Genomic DNA, 7413 nt, shown 5'->3' on the forward strand with positions numbered 1-7413 from the left:
AATCAAGAGTTTCTATAATAGATTATAATTCATTAAAAAAGTCTAAACCTGATATATTATCTACTTTTAAAAATTTTAAAAAGTATTCTTCTACTGTTATTGGTCTTTTTGAAATATTCACACATCATATGATCAAAGATATTTATTCTTGATGACTTACATTTGAAGTATAATCAAGTATAATGGAATAATATTTTATTTTTTATTTATTTTAATTATTAAATTTTTTATATTTGATGCTAATGCAATTACTAACTCATCTTGAATTTTATGACTAAGATAATGATATTGAATTTTATTATTTTGAATACGTCTAAAATATTCTTGCATAATTGGATCAAAAACAGCAATCATTTCAATTAATCGTAAAAAATTATCATTACTATTTTGATAAATCTTTTCATTTGTTTCATGAAAAGCTAAAGAACTTTGAGTAAGAAATTTAACAGCAGCTACTATTCTTAATAGTACTTTTTTCTAATATTTCTTCTCTTTATTAATTTGCTCTTGAATATGTTTATCAATTTTTTGATTTTTTTTAAATCTATTCTGCAAATCAATCCAAGTTATTATATTATAAATGTAATCATTACTAATTTCATAAGCTTTAAGTCTTTCACTAAGGTGTTTCCAATTTTTAAGACCATCACTTGCTAATTGACTTCTACTATTATTATCATTTGATTTAAATAGCTTTCAACAAAAATAAAATAATTTGTCTAACTCTTTTGAATACACTAACCATTTTCGATCATGTTGCTCTCCATTTAGTAAAGTTCGATCGTAATGTGTTAAAAAAAAATATCTATTATATTGATCAAGAGGGAACTTTATATTAATATCTCTTTTGGAACCGTTTTCAATTAGTAAATCTCTAGAATTTATATCAAGACCATCTCATATCCGAGGATCATAAATGTCAAAAGTATTTGATTCACTTAATTTTTCATTCATTAAATTTTTATCACCACTAATGAAATCATCCATACTATTGATATTATCATTAGTATTATTATCATTATTAATAATATTATTATCATTATCCAATTCATAAGTAATATTTGTATTTTTATTGATAAATTTACTAGCAACATTATTTAAATTCTTAACTACATTATTTTTTTTTATTTATAATAAATTTATCAAGATCTCCTTTTAATGATTGAGTCAATTGTTCTTATTTTTTTTTTCTTAAATTTTTCATGACTCAAAGAATATTTTCTAGGTATCATTTTTATAGATAAAATAATAAATATTAGCTAAAATTAGTAATCAATAAATCTGAAATTTAAAATAATAGAATCTGATTTAAAGCCTTTTGATAGAACAATAGAACTTACTTGAAGGCTTTTTTGATGGAACAAAATTTGAGCAAAAGCTACTGTAATTGTAATAAAAATTTAAACCTGAAAAATAAAATATGACAATTAATCAATTACTTTAAGAATAAGATATAGTAAAAAAAAAATAGAAAAGTGAAGTGAAACCACAAGCTATCCAGAAAAATAAGATAGATATAAAGACTATAATTATATTTATTTAAAAAAGCAAGTCCTAGGTGTACAAAATTAAATGTATTCTATCATATGCAAGGATGCTGACCCATTGATTGAGACTCTCACATAGACAGGCCAAATTTTATATGCCTAAACCAATCAGAGTATAATCAACAAATCCATGTGATTATATTGTGTAGACCATTTTTTTTTATTGTGTGGACTATGGACCATCTTTTCTTTTCTTTTCTTTTTTCTTCTCCTTCTTCCACATTAAAACAAAGGACTCATCCTCTCCTTTTTTTTTAACGGAACAGTGTGGACTATCTTTTTTCTTTTTTTTTTTATTGTGTGGACTGTGGATCAGCTTTTCTTTTTTTTTTCTTTTTCTTTCTTCTTCCACGATAAAACAGAGGATCCTCTCTCTCTTTTTTTTTTTAATGGAATAGAGGACTCATCCCCTTGTTCTTGAGGCAAGGCCGTAAGGGAGATCCTCCTCCCTGACCTATACTGCCCACAACTGAAGAGGTGGTTCCTGACGACCAGATGACGACAACCACAGGCTCCGGTGACCGGTGGTGGCCCAATGGTGCCGGAAAGATTAAAAAAATGAAAAAATAGAGGAACTTGCTCAATTAAGATTTCAAAAATTTTTCTGACAATAAATTGGCAAAAAATCAAGCTTAAAATCCATGACAGATTGAAGGAGGAGGATTGAAAAGATTTACTTGATTTTTTGATGGATTTTGATCGGATTTTTGGTGCCCAAAACAAGGAAGAACCATCGGTGAACAGCAGAACATGGAGAAATCAAGGGAGGCGTGGTGAGGTGATGAAAGGCGATGAGAAATCAAGGGAGAAATATTGGTGCGAGGTGATGAGAGCTGAAAAGCTGTTGTTGGGGCGTGAGAGCCGTTTGGGGGTCGGGACTTGGGAGAACAACGTTTGGTTTATCAAAAAAAAAATTTTGGGGGCCTGGGATGGTCGCCCAATTCGACCTGCCCTAGGACCGGCCCTGGATGCTAAATCAGGGAGGCTTTGCTAAGGTCATGAAATTGGGAATGATTTGAGACTATATGGATTAGTTTGTGTATCAGGAGTATTTTGAAGAAGCCTCCAGTGACAAAAGGTCGAGTTTTGGATGGAATGATGACAAAGAAGTATTTATGAAGCCAATTTCAAATGGAATGATGACAAAGAAGTATTTATGAAGCCAATTCCAAATATTTGCAAAAGCTTGATGGCTTATGACTGATTTACTCTGACTTTGTATATGCATCAACTCGTAATATCTTGTACCATGGGACTCCTGTAGTCGACATTATAATCAAGAACTTGCATCTTCTAACGGAATTGACGTGGTTGCCTTCCAGGTTTGCCTGAAGGTATTCAGAATTTGTTGGTATATATCATACATAACAATTGATCAGTATTCGCTTTGTTGGTCTTGCATGCAGGCTTCAGTAAAAGCTAAACATTTGGTCGAAGGGGTATTCAAAGGTAGGAAACAAAACGTAGCACTTACTTTGGAAGAGATTGTCTTATAAACTGGTTAAAGAATCATATGTTTCCATTATTTTTTTAATAAATGTAATCTTCTTCTTTTCAAGGAGATACTGAATGGTCATCTGTAATCCTGATACAGTCTTAAGAGTTAAGACGTCATGCAAATTTTCTTAGTCCAAGGTCCTTAAGGAAGAAGGTGGGCTCGGGATCAAAGATCAACATTTTTCCAACCAGTCCCTTTTGGCAAAATGGAGATGGTGATTCCTAAAGAAAGATCCAGGTTACTGGAGAAGAATTGTATTCGGTGCTTATTTGAAAAGAGTCAAATTATTTGAAAAATTGGAAGCCTAATAGGTTCTGTTCTAAACTTTGGCGGGATGTTATTAAATTTACGCCGCCAGTATGGGACAGAGTTTAGTATGATGCTGGAAATAGCTTGAATGTCTTCTTTTGGCTTGATAATTGGTTTGACTTTGCTCCTCTCAAAATTCTATTTCCTAATCTCTTTAGTTGCTGCTATAGTAAAAAATGGAACCGTGGCCTCTTTTTTTCAACTTTAGATTGAGACATTGGCGCATTCGAACAACCTCATAATCTTCCTTTGTGGTGCAGGAAAAATCTAACCTTCTCTCTATTCTAGCTAATATTGGGGAATTCAAACTAGGATAAAATTATTTGACGGCTTGAATCTAGGGATGGCAATCGAACGGGTCTAGTTAAATACGGGTTATGTCGGATGGGGTTGGGTAAAAAATTTGTCGATCAAAAGCCGATCTGTTTATTGGATGGATCAAAAACTCAAATTTGAACCCAACTTATTTGTTAAATAGGTAATCTGATCTGATCTAGATAATCCATTTATTAAACAAGTCAAGTCAAATTAAATGAATTAAAAAGATTGAATAGGTTAAAAGGGTTGGGTTAAGTAGATTAGAAGTAGGTTAAATAGATTTAAATAGATAATATAGATTTTAAACAGGTTAAACAGTAGATTGGATTATAATCCAATCTAATTATTAAATCGATCAAAATGAATTAAACAGATCAAAGATTTAAACTTGAGCCCAAGCCATTTTATAAACAAGTACAGACTGGTCCACCTGTTTATATTAAACTTAAATATACTTAAAATGAGTCTTTCATGGGTCGGATTGACGGGTCGAACCATAAATTACCACCTTACTTGAATCTTTCGGAAATTTCGCTTCATCCTCCTTGTACAATTTTCTTATTTCCAAAGGTGTGAAGTGGTCCATGGCTAAGTTGATTTGGAAGAGCAGATTCTATCCAAAATTATATATCTTGTGTGGTTGGCACTTCTAAAAGTTAAAACAAGCTGAATACCAGGAGCTCCTCCAAAAGAAATTAGGCAAGCATGTTGGTGGCTGTGTACCGTGTGCTGGCGCCGTTGAATCTATTGATCAATTATTTGTTAACTGTTCCTTTACATCCCAGGCATGGTCGTGGATTTGTGACAGGCTAAAGGTTCCTCTTGTGCCCACAAATTTGGCTCAAACCTGTTCTTCATGGCGTAAGCAACATTTCAAATCAAATCTTCATCGGCCATTTCTTATGATGGTGGCAGCATTGGTTTGGAGCTGCTGGGAGGAAAGGAACTCAAGGATGTTCCTCAATAGGAGCTCATCATGGGAGAGGGTGTTTTGGAAGGTACTGCAATTGTTTGAAGAATGGTCAGAAAGAACCGCGTGGTGTTGCACCCGACATCTCTTCAACGGATAACTCATTCCTTTGTTTTTGGAGTGTGTTTGAGTTCCCAGTCTGCTCGGATTTATTGGAGTGGTCTTTGGGGTTTGATTATGGTTGATGTCTTGCACAACAAACATTAGGTTAGGTATCAAGTGTAGCAGTGTACTGCACATGCATTGTATGGTCCACATGATACATACAACTAGGTCAAACTCAGCAGCTGAGTAGAAGACATTTGGCTCACTCTATTTTTCTAATAAATAACCAGAGCATCCAAAGCATTTATACCTATAACATAGAAAGTAAATTTTAAAAGAAAAAACTGCCAATGGAGAACATGGTCATATTAGGTTTGGACTGCATCTTTGCACGAAAGGATGATTGATCTTTTTTTGGCGATTCCATTCATTTGTGCTCTACATCGCTCTCAAAGTACTCCAAACTCATTCATCAGCTTGCACAAATCTTAAAGCAATGATTGTGCGATCTATTGATGGATTCATGCGAAGAAAGGTAAATTCTTCTTTCCCACAGGAGATGCATCCCCTGTCAAGTCACACTTATAAACTCTTTCCACAATAGTTGAAACTTATAGGGTCGATGTGGTTGGAGTTAATTTGGTATAAAAAAAATAATCTCTTGTCAGATTATCATATTTGGTATGAAAAATAAAAGAGAGAGATGATCAAAAAATTGATGAATCCCGTTTGTTTTTCGAGAAAAAAGATAAAAAAATATCATGAAGAGCTGGTATTTGATAAATTCCTAAGTAATGATAATTCATACTTGATGAAAAGATCCCTAATACATTTAATAAAAAGAGGTATAGAATGAGACATTGATTGCAATAAAAAATACTGAGAAAGATCAATCTCAAAAAATAGAGTACACATGTAGCTAACAAATTTATTGTGATGTCTTTCTAAATTTATTCAATAAAGAGTCTTTGTAAAAAAATTAAGATGCATATGGTATTATGCAAATGGTTATATGATTATAATCACTATACAAAACTTAATTGGAGATGGCAATACTATCGTGATATTAAAAAATATTTTATATTGATGGATATATTTATAAATTTTATCAAATTCTTATATAAGATTATTTTCAAGTAAACGTAATAATCTTTTTAGTATCATTTTTTGGAGTAAGTTTTTCATCAACCAAATATAGTAAAAATTATTTTTTTTTCATAATTATTATTTTTAGATAAATAATTTTCAAAAATCATGAAATTATTCTGTAATATAACATATCCCAACCAAACAGACTCATAGATTAAAAAAAAAAAAGAAGGCCATGCAGCTAGCATGAATCGATACAACTCATGAATTTATTGCCAAATATAGTGGATTGATTCTTTTGTAGAGTTGCCTGCTTAGATATTGTTTGCCTTTTTTTTAAAAAAAAATTCCAACCAAAATGTATTTAACTATCACTTAAACTAAGAGAGAGAATAGGAGAAAAAAATATTTGATATTTGGATCAAGAATAAAGCAGGATAAATGCTTTATCCTACCCCTTGCCCATTTCCAAAACATGCCTATGCAATAAGGAATATCTCCTACAAAATTCATTTGGCTCCTTGTTATGGAGATTAGAGAAGATAAAAAAATGTGGAATCAAAATTTTGATAACTATCATGAAAGCCAGATTAACCCAAATTAAATCAGAAAACTTAGAACTCGTTTGGTTGACGAAAAGTGGAGGGGGGAAGAGGTATTTTCTGAGAAGTGAAGAAAGTGCCTCTTATTTGGTTGGAGTTTTAAGAGGAGATAGAGTGAAAAAAATACTTTCTATGAGAAGTCACTTCCCATATTTTATGAGAAGTGAAAATCCATAGAGAAGATGGGTTTTGGCACTTCCCGTGACATAAAAAGTGGTAGTATTTTTTTCTAAAATATCCTTTTATGATCTATAATTAAAATTTAGTAAAATATTAATAGATGGTTAAGATGAAATACTGAATAATAATATAATCTTATATTAATATTATCTTAATATTCATATAAATATAATATTAATATTTATTATATTTTAATATTTATATTAATATAATATTTTTATTAATATTTATATCAATATAATATCCTATTTATATCTATATTAATAAATTTATTATATTAAAAAATTCATATTATGTTAATATAATATTAATATATTAGTATTATATTAAATAATAAATTATTATGATCTAATATTATATTATAATATATTAATATTATATTTATATTAATATAAATATAATATTTATATTTATATAAAATTTATGAATAAAAATGTATGATTTTATATTTATTAAGAATATAATAGATATTTTACATAATTTTTTTTTAAAAAAATAATCATCCAAATATAAATTATTTTATAATAAATTATTTTTTTATGATCAATATAAATATATTAAAATTTTATTATCAAAATATAATTTTTTAAAAAATAATTTTTTTAAAAAAAAATCACGAATCAAACGAGTCCTTGGTTTACAGTTCTCAAAGGTTCTTTCTTTCTTTAAAGCGTTGACCAAGGGACCTACCAAATAAGTGCGCCTTCGGTGTCTTTCTACTTTGCAACCTATTCTTGAAAAACGTACATAAGCTTTGATCCTGCGAACCTTAAGTCATAATCACTTTTAAAACCATAAGATGAGCTGTTTCTTTGAATCACCAGCAAAAAACCAGCTTTTAAGCTCCTCGTAAAA

Source organism: Elaeis guineensis, chromosome 5 (genome assembly GCF_000442705.2).
Source record: "Elaeis guineensis isolate ETL-2024a chromosome 5, EG11, whole genome shotgun sequence".
Classification (NCBI taxonomy): Eukaryota; Viridiplantae; Streptophyta; class Magnoliopsida; order Arecales; family Arecaceae; genus Elaeis; species Elaeis guineensis.